Source organism: Electrona antarctica (assembly GCF_951216825.1).
Source record: "Electrona antarctica genome assembly, chromosome: 4".
NCBI classification, from domain to species: domain Eukaryota; kingdom Metazoa; phylum Chordata; class Actinopteri; order Myctophiformes; family Myctophidae; genus Electrona; species Electrona antarctica.
This window is the reverse complement of record NC_136809.1, coordinates 8,116,719-8,130,798: the sequence shown is the minus strand read 5'-3', so window position 1 is coordinate 8,130,798 and position 14,080 is coordinate 8,116,719.

The window sequence follows — 14,080 nt, the reverse complement described above, 5'->3', positions numbered from 1 at the left end:
TTCGAACCCAGACCGCGGCAGTGTCAGCACTAGGCCCTCACGGGCACCAGATCCAAGCACTGCTCGATCAGATAGATGTCATCTGTCAACAACACCCATAAAGTAAGATCACGTACCATCAAGCATTGCAGCGTTTTGAGCTTGTCGATCTGTAACTTTTGCTGTTTTTAAAATTTGAACCTTGGAAAAGTGACCAGGTCAAGTGGTCTGATTTGTTGCAACCTCCAGACACCATGCAGCAGATGCACGTCTCACTCATTGTTAGCAAGGAGAGGAGCCTACCATGGTAGGTAGGTGAACACGGACATTGCTGTTTGTTGGAGTGGTTGCACCACTCAAAAACATAATTTCTTGTGTAATAACAAAGGTTCTCTATTTTACAGAATGAGAGGCGTTAGACCGGCAGCTCCAGCGAGAGCTAGAGCGCCAGCTCCAGTGAGAGCTAGAGCGCCAGCTCCAGTGAGAGCTAGAGCGCCAGCTCCAGTGAGAGCTAGAGCTCCAGCTCCAGTGAGAGCTAGGGCTAGAGCGCCAGCTCCAGTGAGAGCTAGAGCGCCAGCTCCAGTGAGAGCTAGGGCTAGAGCGCCAGCTCCAGTGAGAGCTAGAGCGCCAGCTCCAGTGAGAGCTAGAGCTAGAGCGCCAGCTCCAGTGAGAGCTAGATTCGCTAGAGCGCCACTTGGAGGGAGAGCTCCACCTGGAGCAGCTGGAGGTCACTGGGCCACGGTGACGAATTTGGTAGGCCAAATCCAGACCTACCTGAAGTACAACAGGCTTATGGGTCCAGTGGGGAACCATGACGCAATAGTGGCTCTCATGATACAGGCAGCCCATTCCGCTCATCTTGGCACCACTGCCAATGTCTATGGTCAAGGTCAGTAATAATTGTACTGGGTATTTTATAATGGCTAAGAGGCGTAGTGAGACCCGACGCGATAGCGGAGGGTCTCCTACCCTGGGAAATAGGAAACCTTTTTAAACCTTCTCCCAGAGGTAAACTGGGAACATGGAACCTTTATAGCTAAATGGGTAACATGGAACCTTTTTTAGTTGAGTGGGGAACATGGGGACGCTCCCTTTTACATTTTTAATAGCTAAAACGGCTAGTCCCAATACTTGATTCTGATTGGCTGCGGGCGTGTAAGCACCTTGTAAAGACATCAACCGCCTCTCCTCCCCTCCCCCCTATTGGGAGTGTACCGTTAACTCGATTAATTAACAGTGATTTTCATGCTATGAAAACATTAGATGGAGTGCCTGTGCAACCAGACATATAATTAATCACCATTTTTGTCATTTGTAGGTGACCAGCAGCATTGGAATTCACTTTGAACCCAGACCGCGGCAGTGTCAGCACTAGGCCCTCACAGGCACCGGATCCAAGCACTGCTCGATCAGATAGATGTCATCTGTCAACAACACCCATAAAGTAAGATCACGTACCATCAAGCATTGCAGCGTTTTGAGCTTGTCGATCTGTTACTTTTGCTGTTTTTAAAATTTGAACCTTGAAAAGTGACCAGGTCAAGTGGTCTGATTTGTTGCAACCTCCAGACACCATGAACACATAGGTAGGTGAACACGGACATTGCTGTTTGTTGGAGTGGTTGCACCACTCAAAAACATAATTTCTTGTGTAATAACAAAGGTTCTCTATTTTACCAACAGAATGGCGGCAGCTGACTGGAATACGGTGAATAATTGCGTCAACCAAATCATAGCATACCTGACGGCTAACCCGCCAATGCATATAGCGACAACGCTTACTATGCAGGGGCACTCCATGCCACTAACATGGGCATCTATGACCATCGACATAACGGCGGTCAGTAATCATTAAGGGTATTTTATAATGGCTAAGAGGCGTAGTGAGACCCAACGCGATAGCGGAGGGTCAACCAGACATATAATGAATCACCATTTTTGTTTTGTAGGTCAAAATGACCAGCCCTATTGGGATATACTTCGAGCCCAGATCGCGATGGCGTCACAACAAATCCCTGTCGGGGACGTGTTCCTCCATGGACAGCTCCTTCAGATAGATGTCATCTGTCCTCAACACCCATAAAGTAAGATCACGTACCATCAAGCATTGCAGCGTTTTGAGCTTGTCGATCTGTTACTTTTGCTGTTTTTAAAATTTTTAACCTTGAAAAGTGACCAGGTCAAGTGGTCTGATTTGTTGCAACCTCCAGACACCATGCAGCAGATGCACGTCTCACTCATTGTTAGCAAAGGCCCTTAAAACTAGGCTCCAGACCTCCCAAAACAAACTGGTCAGGCTCCTACTTGGCCTCACCCCCCGAACCCACCTCACCCCTGCCCACTTTGACAGACTGGCATGGCTTAGGGTCGGCGACAGAGTACAGCATCTTGCAATGGGTCTGGTCCACAAGATTCGATACTCCACCAAGATACCCATGTACCTGTGTAGATACTTCCTTAATGTTAACGAAGTCCACACCCACAACACCAGAGGGAGTGCAACGAATCATGTTCAACCCAGATTCGGCACAAACAAGGGACTAAATTCTTTTCGCTCCTATGCCACCAAAATGTGGAACGCCCTACCAACAGTCATTAAGACATGCGAATCCCTTGACTCCTTCAAAACCGCTCTCAAAGGGCACCTACGGATGGCTGCAATTCGAAACTGGCCCCCGTAAAATCTGAATCCCCCCCACCGCCCCCCCCCCCCCCCCCCCCCCCCCCTTTTCCCCCTCACTGTATATGTTTCTTTTCCTTTTTTACCTCCATTATGATGAATTCCTGTACTGTTCTTTGTCTATATAGAAGTGTCTATTTGTACGTCTCTAAATGTTTTGATGAATTGAACATGGTGGACCCTGTTGTAAACAAGTGTAATGCTTAATTGGGTCGTCCACTCACAGTTAACAGCCTTTGTATTGAGTTTGTGCTTGAAATGTACTGTAATTCTGCAAACTGTTAATAACATTTTCAATCAATCAATCAATAGCAAGGAGAGGAACCTACCATGGCAATGGCATGCCTAGAGGTCCCCTCACATTTACCTCAAAGTAAAAAATAACAAAGGTTCTCTATTTTACCAACAGAATGGCGGCAGCTGACTGGAATACGGTGAATAATTGCGTCAACCAAATCATAGCATACCTGACGGCTAACCCGCCAATGCATGTAGCGACAACGCTTAATATGCAGGGGGCACTCCATGCCACTAACATGGGCATCTATGACCATCGATTTAACGGCGGTCAGTAATAATTGTACTGGGTATTTTATAATGGCTAAGAGGCGTAGTGAGACCCAACGCGATAGCAGAGGGTCAACCAGACATATAATTAATCACCATTTTTGTTTTGTAGGTCAAAATGACCAGCCCTGTTGGGATATACTTCGAGCCCAGATCGCGATGGCGTCACAACAAATCCCTGTCGGGGACGTGTTCCTCCATGGACAGCTCCTTCAGATAGATGTCATCTGTCGTCAACACCCATAAAGTAAGATCACGTACCATCAAGCATTGCAGCGTTTTGAGCTTGTCGATCTGTTACTTTTGCTGTTTTTAAAATTTGAACCTTGAAAAGTGACCAGGTCAAGTGGTCTGATTTGTTGCAACCTCCAGACACCATGCAGCAGATGCACGTCTCACTCATTGTTAGCAAGGAAAGGAGCCTACCATGGCAATGGCCTGCCTAGGGCCCTTTTTGAAACTAGCTCCTCGCCACTCGCCCTACACACTTCCAGTCGGTTTGAGCATAGATATATAAATAACCGAGACGCAATGCAATGCAAGTGGATGGGAGGGGTATTCCGGTGCCGTCTCTATTATTTATATATCTATGCTCAAACCGAGTGGAAGTGTGTAGGGCGAGTGGCGAGGAGCTAGTTTCAAAAAGGGGGTAGGGGTCCCCTCACATTTACCTCAAAGTAAAAAATATCAAATAAGGCAGTGCTGAATCAAGTTTCTGTTACTGCATTCTCCTTTTGTCCTAAATGCGTATAGGGAGCAATGTTTTTTCAATTACCGTTTCATTTACTTTGTATATGTAATATGTTTAAGTAAAATCCACCTTAAAATGTATCTATTTGCTTTAGTTTGATGTGATTTTATTTAATCACTTCCTTTTTTTCCTTTATTTTTGTAGTGGAGGATCTTGAGAGGAACGACCGAAGGCCCTACCTGATGCCAGAGAGCCTCCGCCAAGTCCTGCACTACCTGGAGAATAACCAGCAGTTGCCGAACCATAACACGCTAGTGACTGTTATGACGTTGGCAGCCACTGCCACTGACCTGGGCACCAGTGCCGTTGCCAATAACTTAGGTCAGTAATTATTGTACCGGGTATTTTATAATGGCTAAGAGGCGTAGTGAGACCCAACGCGATAGCGGAGGGTCTCCTACCCTGGGAAATAGGAAACTTTTTAAAACCTTCTCCCAGAGGTAAACTGGGAACATGGAACCTTTATAGCTAAATGGGTAACATGGAACCTTTTTTAGTTGAGTGGGGAACATGGGGACGCTCCCTTTTACATTTTTAATAGCTAAAACGGCTAGTCCCAATACTTGATTCTGATTGGCTGCGGGGCGTGTAAGCACCTTGTAAAGACATCAACCGCCTCTCCTCCCCTCCCCCCTATTGGGAGTGTACCGTTAACTCGATTAATTAACAGTGATTTTCATGCTATGAAAACATTAGATGGAGTGCCTGTCAGTGACAGAGTGCAACCAGACATATAATTAATCACCATTTTTGTCATTTGTAGGTGACCAGCAGCATTGGAATTCACTTCGAACCCAGACCGCGGCAGTGTCAGCACTAGGCCCTCACGGGCACCAGATCCAAGCACTGCTCGATCAGATAGATGTCATCTGTCAACAACACCCATAAAGTAAGATCACGTACCATCAAGCATTGCAGCGTTTTGAGCTTGTCGATCTGTAACTTTTGCTGTTTTTAAAATTTGAACCTTGGAAAAGTGACCAGGTCAAGTGGTCTGATTTGTTGCAACCTCCAGACACCATGCAGCAGATGCACGTCTCACTCATTGTTAGCAAGGAGAGGAGCCTACCATGGTAGGTAGGTGAACACGGACATTGCTGTTTGTTGGAGTGGTTGCACCACTCAAAAACATAATTTCTTGTGTAATAACAAAGGTTCTCTATTTTACAGAATGAGAGGCGTTAGACCGGCAGCTCCAGCGAGAGCTAGAGCGCCAGCTCCAGTGAGAGCTAGAGCGCCAGCTCCAGTGAGAGCTAGAGCGCCAGCTCCAGTGAGAGCTAGAGCGCCAGCTCCAGTGAGAGCTAGAGCGCCAGCTCCAGTGAGAGCTAGAGCTCCAGCTCCAGTGAGAGCTAGAGCGCCAGCTCCAGTGAGAGCTAGAGCGCCAGCTCCAGTGAGAGCTAGAGCTCCAGCTCCAGTGAGAGCTAGAGCGCCAGCTCCAGTGAGAGCTAGGGCTAGAGCGCCAGCTCCAGTGAGAGCTAGAGCGCCAGCTCCAGTGAGAGCTAGATTCGCTAGAGCGCCACTTGGAGGGAGAGCTGCAGCTGGAGCAGCTGGAGGTCACTGGGCCACGGTGACGAATTTGGTAGGCCAAATCCAGACCTACCTGAAGTACAACAGGCTTATGGGTCCAGTGGGGAACCATGACGCAATAGTGGCTCTCATGATACAGGCAGCCCATTCCGCTCATCTTGGCACCACTGCCAATGTCTATGGTCAAGGTCAGTAATAACTGTACTGGGTATTTTACAAGTAAGACGCGCGAACGCGGGAAGCGAACGCAGCTCGTGAATTGCAAAAACAACAATTAGAATAAATGACGTAATTTTTTAAGGTTTTTTTAAGTTCTCTTTTTTTGTGTTTAAGATTTTTCTTAAGTTATTTTTTTTTTTAAGTTAAGTTTTTTTTAAGTTTTTCCTTAAAGCTTTTCCTTTTTAAGTTTTTTTTTTTTTTTTAAGTTAAGTTTTTTTTTAAGTTAAGTTTTTTTAAGTTTTTCCTTAAAGCTTTTCCTTTTTAAGTTTTTTTTTTTTTTTTTAAGTTAAGTTTTTTTTTAAGTTTTTCTTTAAAGCTTTTCCTTTTTAAGTTTTTTTTTTTTTTTTAAGTTAAGTTTTTTTTTAAGTTAAGTTTTTTGTGTGTGCGTGCGTGCGTGCGTGCGTGCGTGCGTGCGTGCGTGTGTGTGTGTGTGTGTGTGCGTGCGTGCATGTGTGTGTGTTTTTGTGTGTGATACAGCTGCGCCCTCTGGTGGTGGGCGGGTGGTGTTACAGCGTGACACACACACAGACACACACACACACAGACGTGATCTGCTGGGTCTCATAGTAAATGCTCACTGCGTTCGCAATAATGGCTAAGAGGCGTAGTGAGACCCGACGCGATAGCGGAGGGTCTTCTACCCTGGGAAATAGGAAACCTTTTTAAACCTTTTCCCAGAGGTAAACTGGGAACATGGAACCTTTATAGCTAAATGGGTAACATGGAACCTTTTTTAGTTGAGTGGGGAACATGGGGACGCTCCCTTTTACATTTTTAATAGCTAAAACGGCTAGTCCCAATACTTGATTCTGATTGGCTGCGGGCGTGTAAGCACCTTGTAAAGACATCAACCGCCTCTCCTCCCCTCCCCCCTATTGGGAGTGTACCGTTAACTCGATTAATTAACAGTGATTTTCATGCTATGAAAACATTAGATGGAGTGCCTGTCAGTGACAGAGTGCAACCAGACATATAATTAATCACCATTTTTGTCATTTGTAGGTGACCAGCAGCATTGGAATTCACTTCGAACCCAGACCGCGGCAGTGTCAGCACTAGGCCCTCACAGGCACCGGATCCAAGCACTGCTCGATCAGATAGATGTCATCTGTCAACAACACCCATAAAGTAAGATCACGTACCATCAAGCATTGCAGCGTTTTGAGCTTGTCGATCTGTTACTTTTGCTGTTTTTAAAATTTGAACCTTGAAAAGTGACCAGGTCAAGTGGTCTGATTTGTTGCAACCTCCAGACACCATGAACACATAGGTAGGTGAACACGGACATTGCTGTTTGTTGGAGTGGTTGCACCACTCAAAAACATAATTTCTTGTGTAATAACAAAGGTTCTCTATTTTACCAACAGAATGGCGGCAGCTGACTGGAATACGGTGAATAATTGCGTCAACCAAATCATAGCATACCTGACGGCTAACCCGCCAATGCATGTAGCGACAACGCTTACTATGCAGGGGGCACTCCATGCCACTAACATGGGCATCTATGACCATCGACATAACGGCGGTCAGTAATCATTTTACTGGGTATTTTATAATGGCTAAGAGGCGTAGTGAGACCCAACGCGATAGCGGAGGGTCAACCAGACATATAATGAATCACCATTTTTGTTTTGTAGGTCAAAATGACCAGCCCTATTGGGATATACTTCGAGCCCAGATCGCGATGGCGTCACAACAAATCCCTGTCGGGGACGTGTTCCTCCATGGACAGCTCCTTCAGATAGATGTCATCTGTCCTCAACACCCATAAAGTAAGATCACGTACCATCAAGCATTGCAGCGTTTTGAGCTTGTCGATCTGTTACTTTTGCTGTTTTTAAAATTTGAACCTTGAAAAGTGACCAGGTCAAGTGGTCTGATTTGTTGCAACCTCCAGACACCATGCAGCAGATGCACGTCTCACTCATTGTTAGCAAGGAAAGGAGCCTACCATGGCAATGGCCTGCCTAGGGCCCTTTTTGAAACTAGCTCCTCGCCACTCGCCCTACACACTTCCAGTCGGTTTGAGCATAGATATATAAATAACCGAGACGCAATGCAATGCAAGTGGATGGGAGGGGTATTCCGGTGCCGTCTCTATTATTTATATATCTATGCTCAAACCGAGTGGAAGTGTGTAGGGCGAGTGGCGAGGAGCTAGTTTCAAAAAGGGGGTAGGGGTCCCCTCACATTTACCTCAAAGTAAAAAATATCAAATAAGGCAGTGCTGAATCAAGTTTCTGTTACTGCATTCTCCTTTTGTCCTAAATGCGTATAGGGAGCAGTGTTTTTTCAATTACCGTTTCATTTACTTTGTATATGTAATATGTTTAAGTAAAATCCACCTTAAAATGTATCTATTTGCTTTAGTTTGATGTGATTTTATTTAATCACTTCCTTTTTTTCCTTTATTTTTGTAGTGGAGGATCTTGAGAGGAACGACCGAAGGCCCTACCTGATGCCAGAGAGCCTCCGCCAAGTCCTGCACTACCTGGAGAATAACCAGCAGTTGCCGAACCATAACACGCTAGTGACTGTTATGACGTTGGCAGCCACTGCCACTGACCTGGGCACCAGTGCCGTTGCCAATAACTTAGGTCAGTAATAATTGTACCGGGTATTTTATAATGGCTAAGAGGCGTAGTGAGACCCGACGCGATAGCGGAGGGTCTCCTACCCTGGGAAATAGGAAGCCTTTTTAAACCTTTTTCCCACTTCCTTTTTTTCCTTTATTTTTGTAGTGGAGGATCTTGAGAGGAACGACCGAAGGCCCTACCTGATGCCAGAGAGCCTCCGCCAAGTACTCGACAAGAAGAGCCGAGACCGAGCCTGCACCTGCAGAGCAATGTTTAAAAAAAATCCATATATTGGAGTGTTCAGTACAGTTCTTGTACATGCCTTTTGTTTCTCATGCTGATATAGATGATGACAGACTGATACAACCGGACATACTGTAGTTCATATTTGGTGCCTAAGGCACACCAAAACGCAAGTTAAGATCTCAATGTGCACCTGTAAACATAAGATGTTCAAACAATATTTAGTCAAATTAGATGACATTTCAGCTGTTTCATGTGTATCTGTTAAATGTGTGTAAGCTGTATCTCCTTTTGTCCAAACTTGCCACTCAGAGATATCTGTTCATGTATACTGTAGCCTAGGTCCACCTACACACCAGTTCTGGACAACTAGTGAAAATAGCACATCTACAAGTTTACTACACGTCGCAGTGTGACATGGTATATGCTTGTAGATCTGCTATTAAAAAAAAAAAAAAACATTAAGCATTTTGAAATTGGTCAACGATTTGCCCAGCATAGGGGGTGCCATGGGGTTAATGTGGAAATGTATTGGCGTAAAAGGTCCATGCACTCTCTTGAGTTACAATGGGCATGGGTCCATTTGGTTCCTCTTGTGCACTCTTGAGTTACAATGGGCATGGGTCCATTTGGTTCCTCTTGTGCACTCTCTTGAGTTACAATGGGCATGGGTCCATTTGGTTCCTCTTGTGCTCTCTTGAGTTACAATGGGCATGGGTCCATTTGGTTCCTCTTGTGCACTCTTGAGTTACAATGGGCATGGGTCCATTTGGTTCCTCTTGTGCACTCTTGAGTTACAATGGGCATGGGTCCATTTGGTTCCTCTTGTGCACTCTCTTGAGTTACAATGGGCATGGGTCCATTTGGTTCCTCTTGTGCTCTCTTGAGTTACAATGGGCATGGGTCCATTTGGTTCCTCTTGTGCACTCTCTTGAGTTACAATGGGCATGGGTCCATTTGGTTCCTCTTGTGCACTCTCTTGAGTTACAATGGGCATGGGTCCATTTGGTTCCTCTTGTGCTCTCTTGAGTTACAATGGGCATGGGTCCATTTGGTTCCTCTTGTGCACTCTCTTGAGTTACAATGGGCATGGGTCCATTTGGTTCCTCTTAATTGTGCACTCTCTTGAGTTACAATGGGCATGGGTCTATTTGGTTCCATTTCGACACTTATCTGAGTTAAATTACCATAGAGGATTTGACGAGCCACTGCACAGTTCTGAGACATGTTAAACATGCATGGTCTTACATGAGCTTTTGGGGTATGTGGCTTTTTGTGACTGAGTCCCAAATGAGTAGCGGAGATGGACTTTGCATTCTGAGTCTGCATGCCTGCTGTGACAGCAGCAAACCCACTGTCATATTGAATGTCAATATGACATATTATGTTATAGCTATCATTACTGTGTAGTATGTATTTGAATTAAAGTGCCTATGATGTGATAATCAGTAGTGTCGTCCGTTTTGTTATGTAGGTTGACTGTCACTATTGCAGCGCTTCTCAAATGTTTTAATTTCAAGGACCCCCAGTTTACTAACTATGCATTAATTAGGCCAGCAACCCCCATAACTTTGAGAGTTATGGGTCCATTTGGTATCCATTTGCACACTCAGAGTTACAGACTCGTAAAGGTTCCTCCTAACTACCTGTCAGTTCTCTGGAAGTCCGCTGGGGGTTCCTCAGACCCCACTTTGGCCCATCTTCCACCAAAATAACCTTGGTTCTAGAACCGATTCTTGGTGCTTTCTAGCAAACCAGCCCACATTTCCACCAAGTTTAAGCAGAACCATTGTAATCAAGGATACGTCATGAATCTGCATCTTCCAACCTGTAGAATATTGACATTTTGGTTCCAGTTCTGAACCAATTCATTTCCAGTTGAAACAATCGGGGGAAAACGGGAATGGAACTGGTTCAACCCTGGAGGAATAGGCCTTTGAAAAGCACATTTTAAATACAGTCGAACCAAAAGGTATTTGAAATGTTACACACCTTTTGGGTATCACTAAATGTCTGTATGCCAATTTTAGGGATTTAGTATGGTTATATTTTATTTTTGTGTTGTAAGTATGTTTGTTACTTTGTCACCTTTTGGGTATCACTAAATGTCTGTATGCCAATTTGAGGGATTTAGTATGGTTATATTTTATTTTTGTGTTCCAAGTATGAAGTATGAAGTTCAGAATGCATGAAGCTCAGAATGTGATATTGTTGATATCTTAACTGTACACATAGCTTTGTTTAAGGTCTCTGTAACATTGAAATGAATACCTGACATTGTTACCAAAGCAATTTTGTTCAAAAAGTGTCATATTTATCCTTAGTGTTTTGTTAATAAACATTGTTTTGCACTATTCACTACTGCATGTTGTTCCACATTTGTCCACAGGATGGAGATATTGAGCTAAATTCAAATCCCAGATTGGACAGTTAGCCTAATTGTCTCCACCAGAAGGCATGAGGAGAGTGTTATGTTATGTTAAGTTATGCTTCAACATTAGCAGACCTTACAAGCATTGTGAGCTTGCAGATCTGCTATTTTTGTAAGTATAAACCAGGCTTAACATAGTGTGAATCCCATTAAAAAATAAATAAACTATCCACCATTGGACAAAGAAAGATACAAGTGAGAAGCAATGACATGCAAAACCGGTCAATGGCAGCATTTCAAGCCATCTATCTAAATGTGATGCACCGTTGTCCAGAACCAGCACAAAAGCATTTGCCCAGGCTCTGGACAGGGCCATTGATCACACCTGATTACCCCTAGATCTCTTATAGAGCTGGCCTGTTCTGACATCTGCATAGACTCCATATTTGTACTTGGCTACATTTGAATAGCCTGTAAAGCTCGCTGTCCAGAGAGGCCAGGCTGTGCTCTCACTGCAGTCAAGGAGTGGTGGAGAGGCAAAGCTTCACTTATTGACCACATGTAATGATAACGATACAAGAAATGAAAAGGGTGATACAATTTTGATGTATTTTTACTTGAGTATTTCCAATACTTGTACTCCACTACATCTAGGAGGAGGCAAATATTGTATTTTCACTGATACAATTATTTGAAAACTTTAGTTACTTTGTAGATTTTGATTATTATTCCAAAACACAAAACCCAGATTGAGTCCCAAATGAGTAGTGGCAGGGCCGGATTTAGCTAGCCCCACTAAGGCCCCATTTACACTGGCAGCCAAATCCAGCCTGAATCAGATCTGAGCCACATCCAGATTGGAATCTGATTTGTTTAAATGAGTCATGTGACCATTTAAACCAATCAGATTTCAATCTTGATGTGGCACAGAATCATGCAGTCAGCTTTTGAATATTATGTCTGGATCTCTGCAAGAACCAAGCTGGCTATTTATGTTGCAATTAGGCCTATTTCATTTTTAATACCCTTAGATGTGTATGTAGCATTTTTATTCATGCTCTTAGCAATAGCAGCTAGCTTCTCATCCTTCGCTAAGGTGTACTCAAATAATTTCAAAAAAAGACCAGAAGCAATGTCATCATGATCATCATCAGCATCGCTGTGGTGAGTGTGGTCACGTAAGGTTTCTTTTGTTCCACGGAGCCCCAACTCGTTAACACAGAGAAACTTAATAACATCTCCAATGCTTTTAACATAGTACCGGTTCTTTTCAAGTGCTGTTTTACCTACAGCATACTATCAACTGTCGCCCCGGTCACCTCTCTGGACTTGTGTTCTGACCAGACCCCTGCAGCCTGTATATGATTGTGGCTGGATGCATGTTTCTGCAGTCCCCTTCCATTTTCGAGGGCCGCTTTCCAGTTAGTGTAACCACGCACGGTAAAAACAACATCCCTTTCATTACCAACACTGCTATATTTCCGACAGGGGAAACAGAAACATGCGTCTTTTTTTTAACCGAGTACTCAAGCCATGGTCGTGTGCGGTACTGCTGTCTGCCGTGAGACCTGGCTTAATATGGTTATAGATAGATAGACATGACATGACATGACATGACATGACATGACATGACATGACATGACATGACATGACATGACATGATGTGTGTCAAACAATTGTCACACATGGTGGATGGATGGTTATCCTTGTTTATTTATTTATTTCCGGGGGGAATGAATGGATGGATGGATGGATGGATGAATGGATGAATGGATGGATGGATGATATTTCCGGGGGCATTTCTCTCCAGGTGAGGACAACGCCATCCAGTCAAACAACTATGGATGTCAGAAGATCAGGTCAAATGTCATCAAAGTACAAATAACTCTTAAAATTGTACTTCGTTCAGATAGGTACATTACTTAAGTAAATGTACTTAGTTTAAATTACACCACTGAAAAGAAAGAATAAACAATGGCACATTTTAAAAGAGGACGTTATACATTTATTATCAAGACAGGGAAAGGGATAAAATAAAAAACATTGCACTACTTAGTAAAGCAATACTAGTAATAACTCTCATAAAAAATGTACAAATGTTTGTTAAAAATGTCATCATCATCATAACAGATCAAGCCTTCAATTGATTTTGGTTACAGATAAAATACATAATGAAACTACTATAACACCATATTCAAAGATAGAGTTCCATGTATTTGTTATAAAATACAAACAAAACCTTTTTAAACAACCCAACAAAAGTATATGAAAAACAAAACGATAGCTAAATTAATCGATGGATCAATCAAAAACAAAATCTCCCATGATAACAGGTTATGTTCCCAAAAAGACATAAATAGTTGAACTGAGGTAACTGCTAGTGTGCCAAGCAGGAGAAAAAAGAACAAAAACTCACTGGAGTGGAAACCTTGTATGTCCAAAACCCCAAACCTTTCCGGAAATGGAACGACATTTTTCAGAAATAGTTGAAAATAGCCGATCTACAAGCTCACAGCGCCATCACACCGTGAGGTCGCAGATCATGTATTTTCCAACTACTTTTGCTCGACACACTCGTACGGCCAAGTAGGGCATTAAGTGAGGCAAAACAAAAAAGGAACAAAAAGTTGAAATTTGGAGATACCGAGGTTCCCGCTCCAACAGAGACCATATAACAATCCTATGATACGACACAAAATGGACACCATAATTGTGGTAACTGAGATGACCCTTGACAGTGAAAAAGGAAAGATGCATGTTTCCTACCTCACCCATAGATATACAGGTCTATGACCTCATCATCGTGGATGCTGTTCTGACAATAATGGGCTCTATGCACACAGATTAACTCTTCCTAAGTTCCCGGGCTGCTTCCCTGCTTCCTATCATAGGTGTTACCGATGATAGTAATGAAGGCTCTGTTGTTCCATTCTGGTCAAACAGAGTCAGGGTGCTGCTGTTGTGCATGTTTGGATCACTCTGCTACACCAGTGGGTCTCAAAGTGTCCTCGAGTGTGTTCCCAATGGCCCCCGTACAGGTCTGTAACTCTGAGTGTACAAATGGAACCAAATGGACCCGTATTTGGTCAAGAGTTATGGGGGGTCCTTGAAATTAAAAGGTTTGAGAGCCACTGCACACTAAATGGAACATCGCTATGAAAATCAAA